Raw genomic sequence first — 21,654 nt, forward strand, 5'->3', positions numbered from 1 at the left:
ACAAGGTCCTACTTTTGCAGATTTTCATATTTTGCCTGAATGAATTTGAAGTTTATATCATGGAGGGCAGAGAAAGAAAAGAAACACTTCAATTTTCCTGCTTCTGAAGGATAAATGTAAAACATCTTGTTCAGTAAGTTTTATGCTCTGTTTTGATACTGTTTGTGCATCCATATGTCTTTCTCTAAATTATATTCACTTAAAAGATTTTGGTTACAGTTCACCATGAACTTCAGTTAGTAACTTGTGGTTTTACATGTATATACTCAAAATTTAGTACTTTAAAATGTTCATGTATTTTTGTCGAGCCTGCAACTTTTGTCGCAGAAAGCTCAACATAGGGATAGTGGTGGCATTATCTAACTTCCTAAAAGCTTTATATTTTAGAAGGTGGAAGACCTGGATGCTTCATACTTTGTATATAGATGCCTCATGATACCAATTCTGTCTGTCACATGTCCATTATCCTTGACCTCATTTTCATGGTTCAGTGACTACTTGAAAAAAAAAGTTCAGATTTTTTGTAATGTTAATTTCTCTCTTATTATGAGTAATAGGATAACTATATTTGGTGTGTGCGTACCTTGCAAGGTCCTCATGCTTGTCAGAGAGTTTTCATATGACCTAGACCTCATTTCATGGATCAGTGAACAAGAACTTAGTCTTTGATGCATGATTTTTTTTATTACTACTTTATTGAACTAGCTGTCAGTAACTGCGAGTACTCTCAGATCTGTACTTAGTGTCTTTTTGTTGTTTGGATGTACAAGTACCACTTGTATTTGTAGTATTTGTATTTTTATCCATCTGATGTGTTAAGCCTCTTTCAACTGATTTTTGTCGAGCCTGCAACTTTTGTCGCAGAAAGCTCGACATAGGGATAGCGATCCGGCGGCGGCGGCTACGGCGGTGGCGGCGGCGGCGTTAGCTAACTTCTTAAAAGCTTTATATTTTAGAAGATGGAAGACCTGGATGCTTCATACTTTGTATATGGATGCCTCATGTTACGAAGTTTCCGTCAGTCACATGTCCAATGTCCTTGACCTCATTTTCATGGTTCAGTGACTACTTGAAAAAAAAGTTCAGATTTTTTGTAATGTTAAATTCTCTCTTATTATAAGTAATAGGATAACTATATTTGGTATGTGCGTACCTTGCAAGGTCCTCATGCCCGTCAGACAGTTTTCACTTGACCTCGACCTCATTTCATGGATCAGTGAACAAGGTTAAGTTTTCGTGGTCAAGTCCATATCTCAGATACTATAAGCAATAGGTCTAGTATATTCGGTGTATGGAAGGACTGTAAGGTGTACATGTCCAACTGGCAGTTGTCATCTGACCTTGACCTCATTTTCATGGTTCAGTGGTTATAGTTAAGTTTTTGTGTTTTGGTCTGTTTTTCTTATACTGTATGCAATAGGACTACTATATTTGGTGTATGGAATGATTGTAAGGTGTACATGTCTAGCTGGCAGGTGTCATCTGACCTTGACCTCATTTTCATGGTTCAGTGGTCAAAGTTAAGTTTTTGAGTTTTGGTCTTTTTTTCTAATACTGCATGCAATAGGTCAGCTATATTCGGTGTATGGAATGATTGTAAGGTGTACATGTCTAGCTGGCAGGTGTCATCTTACCTTGACCTCATTTTCATGGTTCAGTGGTCAAAGTTAAGTTTTTGAGTTTTGGTCTTTTTTTCTAATACTATATGCAATAGTTCAACTATATTTGGTGTATGGAAATATTTTATGATCTAAATGTCAGTCACGCAGGTTTTATTTGACCTTGACCTCATTTTCAAGGTTCATTGCTCAGTGTTAAGTTTTTGTGTTTTCGTCTGTTTTTCTTAAACTATAAGCAATAGGTCAACTATATTTGTTGTATGGAAGAATTGTTAGCTGTACATGCCTGCCTAGCATGGTTCATCTGACCTTGACCTCATTTTCATGGTTCATTGGTCAATGTTTAGTTTACTTGGTTAATGTTAAGTTTATGTGACAGTTGTAATAAAGCTTTATATTTAGGACTATCAACATAATATCAATGATTAGTAAAGAAGGCGAGACATTTCAGCGTGTGCACTCTTGTTATAGTTTGTTCTTATGTTGTACTGTTACACCACTGTCCCAGGTTAGGGGGAGGGTTGGGATCCCTCTAACATGTTTAACCCCGCCACATTCTGTATGTATGTGCCTGTCCCGACTCCCAAGTCAGGAGCCTGTAATTCAGTGGTTGTCGTTTGTTTATGTGTAACATATTTGTTTTTCGTTCATTTTTATACACCCATTTACGGGACGTATTATGGTATACCGTTGTCCATCCGTCCGTCCGTCGTCAACATGTCAGACATTAATTCAAAAGCGCTTTAACCAATATGCATGAAACTTTGGTGAATTGTTTATATATGACGTGAGCTCCCTTTCGTTTTTTTATAAATTTCGGATTTACCATTACCGAGTTTTGAGGTTTTATTCATTAAAAAAGGGGGGATTTTCCAGTTTTCGGACAATAACTCAAAAACATTTTCACCAATTTGCAAGAAACTTTTGTGAATTGTTTATTTTTATTGACATGAGCTCCCTTTTGATTTTTATAAATTTGAGACTATACATTTCCGATTTTATGGGGTTTTATTCATTACAAAAAGGGTGATTTTCCAGTTTTCGTACAATAACTCAAAAATGCTTTCAGCTTTCTTTATGAAACTTTGGTAAATTGTTTATATCTATTTTTGTAAGCTCCCTTTTGATTTTTATAAATTTTCGATTTTACGTTTCCAAGTTATAAGATTTTATTTGTTTATAGTCTGACAACAGATTTACTAATTATTGCGCAACAGCACAGTGTATTGCACAATAGCAAGAAATCTTTAATTGAATATAAATTCAATTCATATAACCAATTTCAAGTTCTTTGACTACATTTATTCAGAAACCTATAATATGTCAAATATTTAATTACATTCCAAATTCAGACCTGTATCAAGCTTGAATATTGTGTCCATTTTTGCCCCAACTGTTCAGGGTTGGACTTCTGCAGGCGTATCCAGCTGCGCTCAGCGAAGCAGTTTATTTGTACATAAATTAGGCCGTTAGTTTTCTCGTTTGAATTGTTTTACATTGTCATTACGGGGCAATTTATAGCTGACTGTGCGGTATAGGCTTTGCTCATTGTTGAAGGCCTTACGGTGACCTATAGTTGTTAATTTCTGTTTCATTTGGTCTCTTGTGGAGAGTTGTCTCATTGGCAATCATACCACATCTTCTTTTTTATATTTAAGGTTAAGTTTTGGTGGTCAAGTCCATATCTTAGATACTATAAGCAATAGGTCTATTATATTCGGTGTATGGAAGGACTGTAAGGTGTACATGACCAACTGGCAGGTGTCATCTGACCTTGACCTCATTTTCATGGTTCAGTGGTTATAGTAAAGTTTTTGTGTTTTGGTCTGTTTTTCTTATACTGTATGCAATAGGTCTACTATATTTGGTGTATGGAATGATTGTAAGGTGTACATGTCTAGCTGGCAGGTGTCATCTGACCTTGACCTCATTTTCACGGTTCATTGCTCAGTGTTAAGTTTTTGTGTTTTGGTCTGTTTTTCTTAATCTATAAGCAATAGGTCAACTATATGTGTTGTATGGAAGGATTGTAAGCTGTACATGTCTGCCTGGCATGGTTCATCTGACCTTCACCTCATTTCCATGGTTCATTGGTCAATGTTTAGTTTTCTTGGTTAAGTCTGCTTCTTAGAAACTATAAGCAATAGGTCAACTGTATTTAGTATATTGAATGGTTGTAAGGTGTACATGTATTTCTTGTCGGGTTTATATGACCTTGAATTCATTTTCTTGGATCATGTTGAGTTTATGTGATAGTTATAGTAAAGCTTTATATTTAGGACTATCAACATGATATCAATGATTAGTAAAGAAGGTGCAACATTTCAGCGTGTGCACTCTTGTTTATACATTATACACCACATTTACTGTTTTTACCCTGATTTTATGGATCACTGAACATAGAAATGTCATAATGTGAAATTATAGTACATTCTTAGGTTAAGGTACATAGCTTACCATGAAGTTGAATTTCATACACATGTTCATTATGTGGTGAACTTTTAAATTCAGTGCCAAACTAAGATTTTGAGCCTGATTACATGATTGACTAGACATTGACACATGCTAGTGTTTGCCAGGCATGGTGTCCTGTACTAGGAATTTGTCCTGTACTAAGAACTTTAATAGTACTCACTGAGTATGGAGTTTTTGTGAAAGTTTAATATTAGTGAGATTTTTGCATGACATCCTGTCAACTCTTGTTGATCATGTTTATACATGTCTTAAAATTAATATCTGACACATTGGTGTTTTGTGAACTTGAAAATAAGTTATTTGATAGAATAATAATGTTTTGAGATTATCAAAATAAAAAATATCCCATTTTTACTATTAATAATTAAGTATTAAAAAAAGAAGATTTAGGATATATGTATAACCATATATAAAAATGAGACAGCAACCGAACAACACAAAAATAAGAAAAAAAAACCAATATAATTTTTTGTATCAATGTTATAATTTCCAACATGTCCAAAGAATTCAAGGTATTTTCTCATTGAAATAAAACACAAGTGGAACTCTTTCAGAACTTCAGAAGCTTAAATATGTTTCGTTTGTTGGCGTTTTGTATAATATATTGCAAATTCTTGTGAAAAATGGAATGTTATTGTAATTGCCTAAAGTTTTAACATTGATCTATATATATATATATATATATATAACTGGGGAAAATACCCAAATGTTATAAAGAAGAATACATTAATTGATTGTTATATAATATTAAAATAGGAAGATGTGGTATATTGCTAATTTGACAACTCTCCACCAGAGACCAACGGATGTAGGAGGTTAGCAACTGATGACACTGGACAACCTTCAACAATCAGTAGCATAGCTATTTTTATTGAAAATCATATGTTATTGCTACATGTATGCAAACAATTTTTTATTATCCATAACTTCGGATTTTATTGGTTCTTTTTCAGAAGGATTGAAATTCATCAATTAGAATAAAAGGAGAAAACACAGAAACAAGACCAGAATATATTCAAAGACAAAAGTCAGATCAGTTATTATTTTCATCACTCAGTCAATGAATTGAAGTTCTATTAAGTATCTAAAGTCAAAAGATATTAAAACCACAATAATGACAATGTTCTGTGCTGAATGGCCAAAAAGTGGACTATACATTACGATCAGTGTGTGATGCTTGATGATAAGAAACTATTAATTTTTTGGGTGGAGGGATATCCTGAAAAAAAATAGATTTATGTAAAAAGCTACTAGTATGTTAAGCCTAATAAAAGAGTTTTCATTGATTTCAAATGGGAAAAAAATGTGTTTCAAAAAAGTATTCTAGAATTCATAAATAAACATATATTGATACTTACATTATCTGCTTTGTTGTTTAAAAGTTTAGTTTTGAACAGTTATAGAACAATATAATTGCATTAACATTTCCAAGGAAAAAAGATATACAACTAAAAAGATTCATCTTAAAACAATTTACTACCAAACAGAATTCATTGTAACATACACATTACTGTATATTTATAATTTAAATCTCATAGGATTTTATTTTGTCCCATGGGATATTAAAAATCCCATGGGATAATTATAGTCCCATGGGATTTTGTTTGTCCCATGGGACAACAAATATCCCATGGGACTACAATTATCCCATCGGACCCCAAAAAATCCTATGGGATTTAACCAAAATCCCATGGGATAATGGTCAATCCCATGGGATTTGCCTTATCCCATGGGATATTGAAAATCCCATGTTTTTCTAAATCAAATTACAAAATATATATAATAGTAACAGCAAAAAAGCAATGAATTTATTGAATCCCATGTAATTCTGCACATTTTGGTTATATACACGACACTGTAGCTGTAAGGAGAGGCGGCGGCGGATTTGCAAATGAGTGTTTTGCAAATTAAAAGTGTCCAGTGTTTAATATTTTCTACAACCGTTCTAGATTAACAGAGAAATAAGTAAAAATGCACGTCAAAATGACGAATTGAGTGAACCTTGCCTCGAATTTGTTTAATTTCTCCTTAAATTATTCACATGGTATGGAAAGAAAGGTACGGAAAGAAAGATATTGACATAGAGATTGCAAAACTAGTCACTTTGAGCACCTCAATCCTTGTATTTCTGCGTATGGAACGAAAGAAATAGGTCATGTCAAAATGGAAGCACCCGGTTTTGTCAATGTTGTTTACTACACAATGACCCGGTTTTGTCTATGTATAGAACCCGGTTTTGTTTATTTTATAAAAAACAACGTTAACACTGGTACCCTGAAACAAAATAATAAATTAACAAATGGCTGAGCATGTGGGTTTTCAAACCAGATACCTCAATAAAGCGTGTGGCCAAGTTAAATTAAATTGTTAAAGAGGAGAAGATTTTTGTAAGATAATTGGAAAAAACGCAAAGAAATGGTAAAAATCGTAATTAAAAGGTCAATAATTCTTACAAGGATACCGACCAAGTCGACTTATTTGTATATATTGTCTTGCTGATCATTTTTGCTATATAACTTTTATATATTTCAAGATAATAGACAGAAATGGAAAAAAAGGAGAAATTTGTCATTCAAGAATTAACTTCTATAAGAATTCGTGTGAGAGTTTTGATGTGTATGGACAAAAGGTAGAGCTCAACATTATGAACATATCAGCCTCTGTTAAATTTTCTCTATCTATAGCTGTTTTCAAATAATAGACAAAACTTGCATCCCCGGGGCTATGTTCTATTTAAAGCCATGTCGGCCATCTTTGTTGACAAGCGGGGGTCATCAAAAACTTTTTAAACTAGATACCCCAATGATGATGAAAAACAGGTAAACATAAGTTCGTTAGACCTTTTAAAACCGACATAAGATTGTGGATAAGGTTTGTTAAATGTATTGTAGCCCAGTAATTTCAGAGGAGACGATTATGTAAAAAAATTAACGGAAGACGACGGACGACGGGGGCCAAGTGATGAAAAAACCTCACTTTTCCCTTGGGGTCAGGTGAGCTAAAACCAACCAAGAATTCCAAACAAGATTGCACCGTTCTTGAATTAAAAAAAAAGACTAACATTTCATAATTAAGGCTTACACGAACGAGATAAACTAATCAGACATGGCAAATCAACTTCAATTGCGTTTTTGTTTTAACAAAAATAAATACTACGTATTATTTATACAGGAGTGACTGTACGCACTGATATGTCGCGACTGCTGGAATGATCGTTATCGATATTATTTTGAAGATCTGTATGATAAATAATTTAATAAAAGTATCTCATAAAATTAACATTGTTCATGGAATCATAAAAAAATTCAAGGTCTGATGAAACCTGCCAGACGGATATGAACACATTACAATCATTAAAACCAACCAAAATAAAACTTAATATTACCAATTAATCAAAAAAATAAGTTCAAAGTCACTTAAATAGTCATGTGCGCCATACGAGCAAATATAGTTGACCTATTACTTATGGTATTAGAGATACGGACTTGAACACGAAATGTTAACCTTAATCATAGATATCAACCATTATCAGCTATTCATTTTGTTAGGAAATCGCTGAACCATGAAAATGAGGTCAAGGGCAATGGACATATGAAAGATAGAAACATCGTTACATAAAAGATCTGTGTGCGAGGTATGTTGCAGTCAGGCCTTCTAACGTCTGACATATTAAGCTTCATACAAATAGTTCAAGCCGCCACGAATTTGCATCCCTTGGTCTCGCATTCCGACAAATCAAAAATATCAATGTGAATTTTTAGAATAAACATGATAATCCTACTAACATACATACAATTTCGCGGGTGTCCCTGCTTTCTTATTTCTTATAAAATTTTAAGTTGGTATACGATTTAGTTATATAACATCAGTGGCGAATCCAGGCGGCGTATAGGTCACACGCCCCCACCCCACCTTTGATGGCCCAAAAAAAATAAATATTATTTTTACGATTTTTTTTAGCATAATTCGTCCAAAACATTGTTCGGTTCGCTACGCTCTGCGGTATGTAAGCTGTTTGAATTACGCCCACTTTGAAAAAAACATGAATCCGTCCCTATATATTGTCAATAATATATTGACCAACGTCAATGTACGATAATCATAACACAATGGAGAGATAACAGAACCGTTTATTTATACAACTATTAATAAAGTAATCATTATTGCATTTTCTCGATGGCCTGAGACTATTATAATACTAATTTGATAGTATTAAAGTTACATTTAGGGATAGATAGATTTGATTTTTAATGCATGATTATTGTAATCCTTTTCTCACCATAAACATTCATTTTCTGCAAGCATATATACATTTATTTGATTATCATGCCTTATAATGAACATTTACCCATAAGAAGATTTATTTTAAACGGTTATATGAAATATTACACCCCTAGGTAGATTGGATTACTTATTAGGATAACCATCCTGTTGTGCAAGAAAATCACATATCAAATGTGCGTCCTTCAATTTTTAAGACCATAAACTCTAATTTTAAGTTTAAACACTCAAATTTACATAATTCATATAAAAAAAAACGTATAGAGAGCTTAAAACTCAATTTGCGGTTTAACCTTCATTTCTATCTATTTCGCAGTTAGAGTATTTTTTTTTTAATGCAAAGCAAAATTATAATTATTTTTGTTCCAATAAAGTAGGAATTCAAGTGTTTACGGATTCAAATAAATAACAGGTTGTCCTCTGTAAGAAATCGTTTTCCAACCAGCCACCAAACTCCTTTTAATTACTGAAGTTCAATTATATTATGCAATTATGCATTTTTTTTCTTTGACAAAACCGGGTTCTGCCTTGTGAAATCTAGGACAAAACCGGGTTGTAAACATTGACAAAACCGGGTGCTTCCATTTTGACATGACCCATTTCTTTCGTTCCATACGCAGAAAAACAAATATTGAGGTGCTCAATTTGACTAGTTTTGCAATCTCTATGTCAATATCTTTCTTTCCGTACCATGTGAACAATTTAAGGAGAAATTAAACAAATTCGAGGCAAGGTTCACTCAATTCGTCATTTTGACGTGCATTTTTACTTATTTCTCTGTTAATCTAGAACGGTTGTAGAAAATATTACATTTCACAATAGAAAACAGTTATATATGTATAAATATTCTTCGATATCATAACAATAACAAATAAATAAACAGAAAACTACCTTTTCTCTGTCTATTGATGTTCCGTCACCGTGCCGGATATTAGATACCATCGAGTCCAAACATTTTTTGCCGGGGTAGTTTAGACACAGTGGTACTTATTAATACATTATTTCTATATAACATAGCTGGAATAGCTGTGACAATTTGCAAATCTGAGGTCTATAGGGGAGGAGGGTTCAGTTTTCTATTGTAGAGGGTTCAATTTTCCATGACATAGTAATTTTTTTTTTAAATGTTTTCTAACATGATTTATTCCTACCAAATACTTATTAAAGCATTATTACTATATAATTCTCCATGGATGTGTAAAAAGTAAAATAACAAAAATACCGAAGGAAAATTCAAAACGGAAAGTCCCTTAACAAATGACAAAATCAGAAGCTCAAAACACATCAAACGAATTCCTGATTTAGTACAGGCATTACCTTTATGTAGAAAATGGTGGGTTTTTTTTTAAACCTGGTTTTATAGCTAGCTAAACCTCTCACTTGTATGACAGTTGCATAAAATTCCGTTATATTGACAACAATGTGTGAGCAAAACAAACGACATAATATGTAAAAATGTCAAAAATTGGGGTACAGCAGTCAACATTGTGTTATAATCTTAGTCACTATAAAAACAACTATATCAAGAAAGAAAAACAAAATGGAACGAAGACACTCTATAGACAAAGCACATAAGCAAAAATGAAAAACAAGAATACAAAAAAATTTCCATAGCATAGCACAATAACAAAATGGCGGGATGTATAAATACTGAGCCGTGCCAAAAAGATATTACCAAAAACGGACTAAACAGTAACGGTTAAAAATATACAAAGACAAATAAAAAGAACACTATAACACGCAATTAAGATGACAAACAACGTCAGTACCTAGAATCTATACTTCAAGACAATCATTTATTATTTGTGAAGTTTATAAGGAATATTTATCACTGACAAGGACTTGGTATCTTCCGATGAACTATTTTAAAGGATGAGACGTTCTTTGACATAACCCTGGTTCATCAACTTTCTGCTCAGACACTGGTGACGTTTTACAAAGTCTGAGTAGCAGCTGCAAGCTCTTGGAATACCGAATGAGTTGGGAAATGTATATCCCATATGCAGGTGAAGTTGGTAAATTGCTGCAAAGGTGGGGGAAAATTATATCTTCAAACTTAAAATCGTCTCGTTTGTCATAGATTCTGGTACTGAGATGATCGCTTATGTCAAATTTGAGGTATAAGTCTACAAATGAGTCGGAGGAATCCCTGTCTGTTTCTTTAAATTCTAGTTCTGGAGGATATATTAATGGAACCCAATCAGAAAAGTTTGGGTTGTTAATGGAAAGAACATCATCAATATTTCTGAATGGGAAATTAAATGATCTGGCTTCTTTGATATTCTTGTTTTTGACAAGTGTCTGAAGGAACTCCGACTCATATGAAAATAAAGAGGTCGGCAAGGAGAGGCGCAGAGTTCGTTCCCATAGGAATGCAGAAAATTTGTTGAAAAAGTCTTCCTCCAAATTCAACAAATATGTTCTCAATAAGGAACTCCAGCATACTGCTCACTTGTTCGTCAGTGTAGCATGTTTTACCTTTTTGTTCACTATTAACAAAAATGTTGTATGGTATCCCAAAGCAATAAAATTATAGCGTATGCTACCACTTTTAGCATTGTGGATTATTACTTGTAGATGATTTTTTTAATTTGGCATGGGGAATGTTGGTATAAAGGGTTGAAAAATCAAAGGTTTTGATATAATTAATTTCAGAGAAACATCGAGATTTAAGATTATCCAGAAGTTCTTTAGTTTTTTTTAGAATCCACATATGTTTAATACCACTACGCAAGTAAACAGTTTCACAATATTTCTAAAGACCTTCTTTCACTGAGGAAAGAATTTTTGTCAATCTAATGGACAATTCCTTTGTAGAACAAAAAAATGTTTAAAATATTTTCCAACAAGCTTTATTCCTACCAAGTACTTATTAATGTAAAAAAATTACAAAAATGTTTAAAAATATTTTCTAACATGTTTTATTCCTACTAAGTACTTATTAATTCATTATTACTATATAACACAGCTGAAATAGCTATGACAATTTCAAAATCTGAGGTGTATAGGAGGATTCTGTTTTCCATGGTAGGAGTTCAATCCATGACCAAGAAAATAAAAATCAATATTTTTTTACATGTTTTATTCCTACCAAGTACTTATTAATGCACTATTACTATTTGACGGACAAAGCTAGAATAGCTATGACAATTTGAAAATCATAGGTCTATAAAGGGGGTTCAATTTTCATTTGCTTAGTAAAAATGTTTTCTAACAAGTTTTATTCCAACCAAATACTTATTAATGCATTATTAATATATGACATAGCTGGAATAGCTATGACAATTTGAAAATCTGAGGTCTATATGGGGGTTCAGTTTTCCATGGTAGGGGGTTCAATTTTCCATAGCTGAGTATTTTTTTTTTATAGATATTTATATCATTAGAAATGATGTTGAAACATATTTACTTAGCCATGGAAAATTGAACCCCCTACCATGGAAATTTTACCCCACCTCCACCCCATTAGATATCAGGATTTCAATTGATAACAGCATTTTAAAACTACTTATACCATTATGTTATATTCCAATTAGTGTCTTGAATGAATAAATGGGGGGGGGGGTCAATTTTTCATACAAAGGGGGTTTATTTTTCCATGGGGAGGGGTTCAATTTCCCGCTATTAAAAAAATTGACCCCAGGGTCATGACAATGGGTTCAGCTGTCTGATTCAGTAAGAACTTTAACTTTGATACTATATGACAAAAAATGCAAGGAATATTTAGTCCTCCAACTAGGTCCATTTTTTAAATGTTCTGTTGATAAGTTTTCTGATTTTGTTTATTGATAAATTCTAATGATAGAAAATAATAATATAATGTTTTTGGCAAGTTCGTCCGTCTGTCCGTCCATCAGTCGGTCAGTCCTGTTCTTGTCATCGCAACTCCTCTGAAACGAAACGACAGAATTTCATGAAACTTTGTAGATAATAAGGACATTCTATGTTGATGTGCTTTCGATAGGAAATTATGATTCAATGTTTTTTCTAGAAGTTATGCCCCTTTGAACTTAGAATTTTGGCCTAAATATACTACTTCAACAGTTTTCATCTCAACTTCTCTGAAACCATTGAACTGATTTCATGAAACTTTGTAGATAATAAGGACATACTATGTAGATGTGCATATCGACAGGAAATTATGATTCAATTATTTTTCTAGGAGTTAAGACACTTTGAACTTAGAATTTTGCCTTAAATATACTACTGCAACAGTTTGATTTTTTGTCATCGCAACTCCTCTGAAACCACATAACAGAATTTTATGAAACTTTGTAGATTATAAGGACGTAATATGTTGATGTGCATATCCACAAGAAATTTTTATCAGTTGACTTTTGTAGGTGTTATTAGTCTTTTAACTTATGAATCTGGTGAGATTTTGTTTGCCCAGTGACAAGGGGGGGGGGGGGGCGTGTGGTATGCTAGCGTGCTCAAAAAGTTACTTTAATCTATAATACCTTCGTTGCGTTGCATAGGGTATATTGTCTTTGACCTGTTCATCCGTCTCCGTTAGTTTGTCAGTCCTGTTCTCGTCATCGCATCTCCTCTGAAACCACGCGACAGAATTTCATCAAATTTGGTAGATAATAAGGACATACTATATGCGCCTTTGAACTTAGAATTTTGGCCTAAATATACTACTGCAACAGTTTGTCATCGCAAAACAGAATTTCATGAAGCTTTGTAGATAATAAGGACATACTATGTAGATGTATAATTCAACAGGAAATTATGATTCAATGTTTCAAGGAGTTATGCCCCTTTGAATTTAGAATTTTGGAAATAATATTCTGCAACAGTTTGTCATTATAACTCCTCTGAAACCACACATTAGAATTTCATGAAACTTTGTAGTTAATGAGGAAATAATATTTAGATGTGCATATCCACAAGAAATTTGTATCAGTTGACATTTGTTTGAGTCTTTGAACTAAGGAATCTGGTGAGATTTTGTTTGCCCAGCGACAATGTGGGGGCGTGGGATATGTAAGTGTGCTGACAAAGGTTTTTTAATATAAACAATGGTATGTTGTGACATACATAGTAACATCCGTGTATTTCATCTGTCATATAGATACAATGGATACGCGTGGATTCTTGAAAAAGAAACCATGAGCCCGGAGGGCGAATGGTTTGTTTTTCATGAATCTACGCTTATCCATTGTATCTATAACTTAAACTATTGTGTTAATTTCTTTTCAAAATTAAAGCCTTTTTTTAATTAGGAGGTATTGTAAGTGAGTTTAAATAACCATGTTATCGTGTCCAACGATGCATTGATAAATCTCAGATCACAATTAATTGGTTAACAAAATACAAATATAACACTTCTACCTTTAAATATCTTTATATTATCAGGCATCTGAATATTATCTGTTTTTACAAAATAAGACATATTCGAACTTATTTCTATTAAAATTGAGAATGGAAATGGGGAATGTGTCAAAAAGACAACAACCCGACCAAAGAGCATATATAAAGTATATATAATAAGTATGTTACCGAAATTTCTAGAACTCTAGGCACATCACGATTTTCTCGCATAGGAATTGCGAACAAACATTTATAAAATTATGTAGTAAAACAGATGGAATCATACTATATTCATACAACAAAAATTGACAAATAGAATGTAATCATTTTTGTTTCAAACATGTGAAATAGCCAATAATAATCCAAAACATAAACGGTAAACTCGCTATTATTAAAAAAATGTCCACTATAACATGCAAAATTAGAAAAAAACAGAATTGGGAAAACAGAGATAATACAGGGATTCGAACCTAAACCTACAAATCCCTATCTTTTAACTCGTTGATTTTAAGCATGCTAACCTCGCGGCTACCAACTTATACTATACGACTGCCCATTGTGTATATATAAAGGTACAACCCCTGTGTGATCGATTTTCATTTATATATTTAAAATAGACATCTAAGTTGTAACCCATTGGTAGCCGAGAGGTATGGTCGATGTGTTGATGTCAGTCATTCATAACAGATTTCAATGAAGGGTTCGATTCCCAGTGAAGGCATATACAAATTACAAAAATTAAAGGTAAGTTTTTAAATTAATTCCATTAGTGAACAGAAATCAGTAAATTAGCCAATTCAAACTTAATGAAATTAGACACACAAAGGAAACAATTGAATATAATTTGGTGAGTCCATTTCAGCGGCAGATTTGAGGAAGCGTTGATTCTAGAAAAATAATCCACGGTAAATGAATAGGCTGACGTCACCACAATGGTTTAATTATGCAGAATATCAGTATGCACCCTATCAATCATGATTCAGTGACTTTTTGTCTTTCCTGTTGCAGAAAGCAAGACACATGTATTTTAAACCTGCGGGTGCATTAGGTCTTTGTATCAAGTTTTTTTTTTTCTTTCAGAAGGCTAAAGACTATGATACTCCATGTCTTGTATACACATATCTTGTGTTACAAAATTTCCATCTGGCATATGTCCATTGTCCGTCACCTAATTTTCATGGTTCAGCAACTGTTTTAATCTATATTTTTTCGTCTCATCTGGGAGAAAATACCTAGAACACGAGACAGAGGGATGCTTATCCAGCAGCGGTAACGAAGGCGTAAACTAGTTGTAAAGAGCTTCATATATCAGAAGGTAGAAGAAAACCTGTCTATTATGGCAAGCCGTTGTGGAATTTATTCCCTATTTATTAATATTAAAAAATCATTTATCAAATGTTATTAGAGTTTCAACATAAATTCAATCAAGATCTGCAAAGCAGGCGAGACATTTCAGCATGTACACACTTGTTTTGTCAAGTGATTTATTAATTTATCATGAAATCAAGAAAACTTAATCAGGTATATAGGAGCTATGCAAGATATACATGTTTTTCGTGGTAAGGTCTGTTTCTCAGATACTATAAGTATTTAATCAACTATATATGGTGTATTGAATGATTTTATTACTACTAAGGTGTGCATTTTCCTTTGGCAGGTTCGTTTGACCTTTACCTCATTTGCATGGCTTGTTAGTCAGTGTTCAGTTATCTTGATTTAGATTGTTTTCCGTATACTACAACAATAGGTCAACTATATTTGGTGTATGGGATGATGGTAAGGTGTACATGTCTCTTTGGCAGGTAAATCTGACCTTGACCTCATTTTAATGGTTTATTAGTTAATGATAAGTTTTCGTGATTAGGCGATCTTCTTAAGCTGTGGTCACACCTTACCGGATAGCTCGAACGGACGCCGAACGGATGAAAAAAAGATTTCCGTTGGGAGTCCGTTGGTGTACTAACCAAATAAAACGGACGCGTAACGAATGCCTAACGGACACACACAGGATATGCAACGTACGAGAAACGGAAACGTACCGGACATAACGGACGTCGAACGTACATCCAACGGACGAGTACCGCATAAAACAGACACCTAACGGAAGCGTACCGGATAAATGGATGAACAAGATAAGCGGAAAATTAAAGGCGGACGAGTACCGTAAAATAACGGTCATATAGACCAAAACTGCGTCGTCTTTTAGGACTAAGCCATGATCTTGTCCACCATCTCCTTTGTCTTCTCCTTCTTCTCCTTTCGACAGCTAGTAGGTTTATATTTGCAACATTTAAGTCCAGTCTGGCCTGAATAAGAGTTGCTTGATAGTGAAGACGTGCTCTTACTCCAAGATCCATCATGAATAATAAACATTCATGACACTCAAGACATCCAATAATTGGCATTTCTGACGCGAAATTTTTAATTGGCACTTATCCGTTTTAAATTCGGTACGTATCCGTTTTATCCGTTATCCTTCCGTTCATGTCCTTTTCACATCCGTTCATCATTCGTTTTATCCGTTATACGTCCGGTAGAAGTCCGTTGGTGAGTTGGTCTCCCGGACCTCCAACGGATGTATAACGGACAAGTAACAGATACAAAACGGAAACGGAATGGATGAGTACCGTAAAAAACGGACGCCTACCGGACGTTCAACGGGCACTTCATCCGTTGGACGTCCGTTCAAAGTTTTGAACATGCTCAAAATTTTCCACCAGACAGAACGGACGTCGACGGATAAAACGGACGCTGAATGGACATGAAACGGATACTTTCTATTTGATGAACTTTCCCATCCCATACTAAATTCCAAATAATATTGTTTATTTCTTTTGAATGTTTCCAAGAATTCCCCGCATTTCAATCTCATAAGAGCAAATAGGCAATATGATTTTTTACTTTTAAAGTTTTACCAATGTATGAAAGTTTCCTGCTTTTACACACGTGGACAAAGATATTTTTATCTTTTCTATAATGCTCTGCCATATAGCATCATCATTTATTTCATAACCGTGATTTACTTCGAAGGTATTTGCATTGCCTGTAATTCATTCAAGTTTCTTAAATTATAGCCTTTTCCTTTTCAGAGACCCTATAAGGAAACTTTGTTGTTTTATCGCAATTTATTTTTGATCCCAAAGCTTTTTCATAGAAACGGATTTTTCATTTTTTTTTTAAGAAGTTGTGTGTCATCAGCAAACATGTCTAATTCATTTTCAAAACTTCTACTCCTTCACCAGGTATCTGAATACCTACCATTTCCTTGTTATCTCGTTTTTCACATGCCATTGGTTCTGCTTGCAGAATGTATATAAGGGATGATATTGGACAGCCCTGTCTGGCCGAATTAGTTATTGAAAAATGTTTTGAAACATGTTCATTCGTTTTATAAAATTGAGAATGGAAACAGTGAATGTTGTCAAAGAGACAACAACCCGACTAAAGAGCAGAAAGCAGCCAAAGGGCCTTCAACGCAGCGAGAAAATCCCGCACCAAGAGGCGGGCTTCAGGTGGCCCCTAAACAATAATGTATACTAGTTCAGCGAAATGGACGCCGCACTAAACTCCGTAACATATAAATGAACCAAAATTATTTATGCATGTTACAGCATCATGAAGTAGCATTTTGATCCATTGCCTAAACTTTTCTCCAAAATTAAACTTTTCTTACACAAAATCCACCTAATCCCATTCAACCTTATTGGGTCTTTTTGTTGTTCAACAAATACTATTATTCCATCTTCGTTGTCTATATAGGCAATTATATCCTGAATCAATCTGTTAGCATCACTTATGTTTCTTCCTTTGACAAAACCTTTTAATCTGGGTGTATTATTTTTGGTAAGACTTTTTTCAATCTCATAGCAAGCATTTTTGCTGTGATTTTGTAATCGGTGTAAAGTAAGGTTTCCAATCTTTGATATTTTCTCTTTCACCACATACTTAAAATATTTTTGCTAAATATTTCTTTAAGGAGTGTAAAAATCGTATTTTATTGTATCCCATTACTGGAATATTGAGGGATAATACAGATTTGATATCCACAGTAACTGATCAATAGTTAAACTCTTTGTTTTTTTGTTTTTTTTTTAAATCGGTATTTCTTGATGATAAGGTAAATGTTTCACGTAACAGAATCAGTTTGAATTTTAACCAACAAAGATTACTGAAACAGTGGAATCCGGAATTTTAAATGAAAAAGTTTTTAGATCATATAATACACTAATGAAATAGTCATCACTGCAAACCCCGATAAAATTATTGCACGAGTACTGGGGACGAGAAAATGGAACATTTCTAGAGACTTTATTATTGGAATCTGCTGAAATTGTTAAAATGCCGTCAAATGCTGTAAGGATAAGGAATAGTGAATAGACTGTCCAAGGTTAAAAAGGGGTGGGGGGGGGGGGGGGAGGTGGCGCCTTTAAACATGTTTAACCCGCCAAATTCTTTAAGTGCCTGTCCCAAGTCAGGAGCCTGTATTTCAGTGATTGTCGTTGGTTCTTCTCTGTCATATCTGTTTTTTGTAAATTATTTTGTTATAAATTAGGCCGTTAGTTTTCTCAATTGAATTGTTTCAAATTTTTCATGTCGGGATCTTTTATAGCCGACTATATGGTGTGGATTTTTTCATTGTTGAAGGCCGTACGGTTGCCTATACTTGCTTATATCCACTTTATTTTAAGGATGTATTCTTCTGATGTTTCAGTTTCGTTGAAATCTCGTTCGGGAATTATTTCCAAAACATGTGATAAAAGTTGAAAATAACAATGAATTCAAAAAATATTATAATCAAACTGTGAAAAATTGTGTACTTACAATAAGTAGTTTTTGAAAAGTTGACAGTTATAAAGACGAAAAAGGTAGATTTTTACTTGTAAACATTGAAGTAAATGACAGCATATTAACTATAGTAAATTTATATGCGCCTAATAACCCACACACTAGAAATAACTTCTTCAAAAACGTTAAATTATTAATCGATAAACATAGCATTGACCAACTGATCATGGGAGGTGATTTCAACGACATTTTAGTTCAAATAGATTCAAAAAATAAAACTAAACAACAACAAAAATCAAAAAACCAGTTTGCAACCTTAACAAATTAATAAAATCATTAAAAGTTATAGATGTTTGGAGAGAGAAAAACAAACATAAAATGCAGTTCACTTGGTGTAGAAAAGATAGATCTGAAGCAACAAGAATTGACTATTTTCTTATAGGACCTGAAGTTTATAAAAACTCCACTTCATGCGATATAAGGCCTATAGTTCTGCAATATACTGACCATAATTTTGTTTCATTAAATATAAATATAAATAGAGGTTCTAAGGGAAGGGGGGTACTGGAAATTGAACAGTAGTATACTAGAAAATGAGGACTATGTGAAAACAATTTTAAAACCGAGGTGAGAGATATTTCAATTTACTATTGCAAATCCAAAGCTAGAGAGAAAAGAGATAAAATAGACATTTTAGAAAAAGACTTACAAAGACTTAATATTCTAGCTGACACTATAAACAATGATATAACTAAAAAAAACATTATTACAAACAATAGAAAATACAGAAGAAGAATTAGGAAAGTTTTACTTTGAAAAAATAAAGGGTAACCAAATTAGAGCTAGAGCAAAATGGATGGAAGAGGGTGAAAAAAAATCAGCATATTTTCTAGGTCTTGAGAAATCAAGGCAAAGCAAAAAAAACTATAACACAATTACATGATGAAAAAGGGGAAATAACTAGAGATCAAGAAAAAACATTAAACCTTGAAGTAAAATATTATAAACATTTATACACATCAAGAAATCCAAACCTAGAAGAAACATAAAAATATTTAAATGATATTAAAAAACATAAAAAATTAAATGAGAGTGAAAGTGACTCTTGCGAAGGAGGAATAAATGAAGAAGAATGCACAAAAGCTATCTTTAAAATGAAACTAAACCGTGCCCCAGGATTAGATGGGCTAAATGTAGAATTTTACAGAAAGTTTTTGGAGGAATTAAAAACTTTAATAGTTTCTACATTTAATTATTGCTATACTAGAGGACAATTGTCAAATACACCAAAAAAATAGGTGTTATATCCTTAATTTATAAAAAAAATGACCCTTTGTCGCTTGACAACTATCGACCTATAACACTTTTGAATTATGATGTTAAACTTCTGGCATATGCATTGGCGCAAAGACTCAAACCATTACTTCATAAACTTGTACACTCTGATCAAAAAGGATATATAAAAAATAGGTACATTGATTTCAATATTAGACAGATACAGGATGCTATTGACTACTCAGAAAATTTTAAAATAGATGGAGCTGTTTTATTTTTAGATTTTAGCAAAGCTTTTGACTCTCTTGAGTGGAACTTTATGTTTGAAACACTTCAAAAATTTGGTTTTAAAGAAAGTTTTCTAAAATGGATTCAACTAATGTATTCAGACATTAAAGGATGTATAACTAATAACGACTGGGTTTCAAGTCGTTTTAAAGCATTTCGTGGAATAAAACAAGGCTGTCCGTTATCTTCGTTACTTTTTGTTCTTGCTGTAGAAATAATGGCAATTAAAATTAGAGAAAATGAAAATACAAAAGGATTAGAAATAAAGCTAGATAGCAGCACTAATACCCTGAAAATATGTCAACTAGCAGATGATACCACTCTGTTCTTACAAGACATCACAGTAGCGTTAAATTTAATTGAAACATTTGGCAACTTTTCTGGTCTTAAACTCATTAGAACTAAAACTGAAGGAATATGGCTCGGCAAATTAAAACACTGTAAAGAAAAATATGAAAATATTAACTGGTGTAATAATCCAATCAAAAGTTTGGGAATTTATTTTGGGCATAATAAATCAGAATGTTAAAAACTAAATGTTGAAAAACAAATACTGAATTTTGAAAAAATAATAGCAAACTGGAGGAAAAGAAAACTAAGTAAATTAGGAAGAATAGTAGTCACTAAATCTTTAATTCTACCAAACTTAACATACATAGTATCAAATACTGTCATACCAAAAGATTTGCTACAAAAATTCAAAACCCTCATATACAATTTTATATGGAATGATAAAAGAGATAAAATTAAAAGATCAACACTTACAACAGATTACAAAAAAGGGTGACTAAAAATGATAGACATTGATATGTTTATCAAATCCATACACATAGGTTGGATAATAAAATTATTTGATAATGAAAAGGACAACTGGACAGTTATCCCAAAATTTTATTTAAATAAAATGGGTAATAATTTGATATTTTCTAAAATGAATCTAAAAAATATAAATGATCTAGATAAATCAATTCTCAAAAGTCTACCGGAATTTTACCCAGAATTAATTAAAACTTGGCTTTGTGTTAAAGGGGGTGCATCAACACATCCACAAGACTTTTTGCAAATAAGAAAACAGTTTATATGGGGAAATAATTTTATCAGCCTAAATGGAAAATGTTTATTCTTTGAAGAATGGGTAAAAAGCAACTAGTTTTTCATAAATGATATCCTAGATGAAAGAGGTCGAATTTCAGAAACATTTATACTTTCTAAACTAAAAGAAAAACAGGATTGGATCAGGCAGATATCTTGCATTAACAAGGCAATACCAAAACATTGGCTTACCACAATAAGTTAAGATAATTCAATTAAAACCAAAGTTAATATCCATAAAACTATAAATAGTCTAAAAATCATGCTTAACACAGAAATCAATTCTAAAATGAGTACAAAACAAATTTATAACATTATTATAAATGACAACAAACCAGATAAACCAATAGGAGTTATAACTTGGGAAAAATTGTTTGCCAAAAACTTATATTTTAGACTAGAAAATTGTTTTAACTTTATTTTTCACTACTTACCTGACAATAAACTTAAAATGTTTAGGTGGAAATTAATTCAAGTTTTAACTTTAAACATATTAAAATATATTTGTATATTACCTAACCCG

Source organism: Mytilus californianus, unplaced genomic scaffold (genome assembly GCF_021869535.1).
Source record: "Mytilus californianus isolate M0D057914Y unplaced genomic scaffold, xbMytCali1.0.p SCAF_4, whole genome shotgun sequence".
NCBI classification, from domain to species: Eukaryota; Metazoa; Mollusca; class Bivalvia; order Mytilida; family Mytilidae; genus Mytilus; species Mytilus californianus.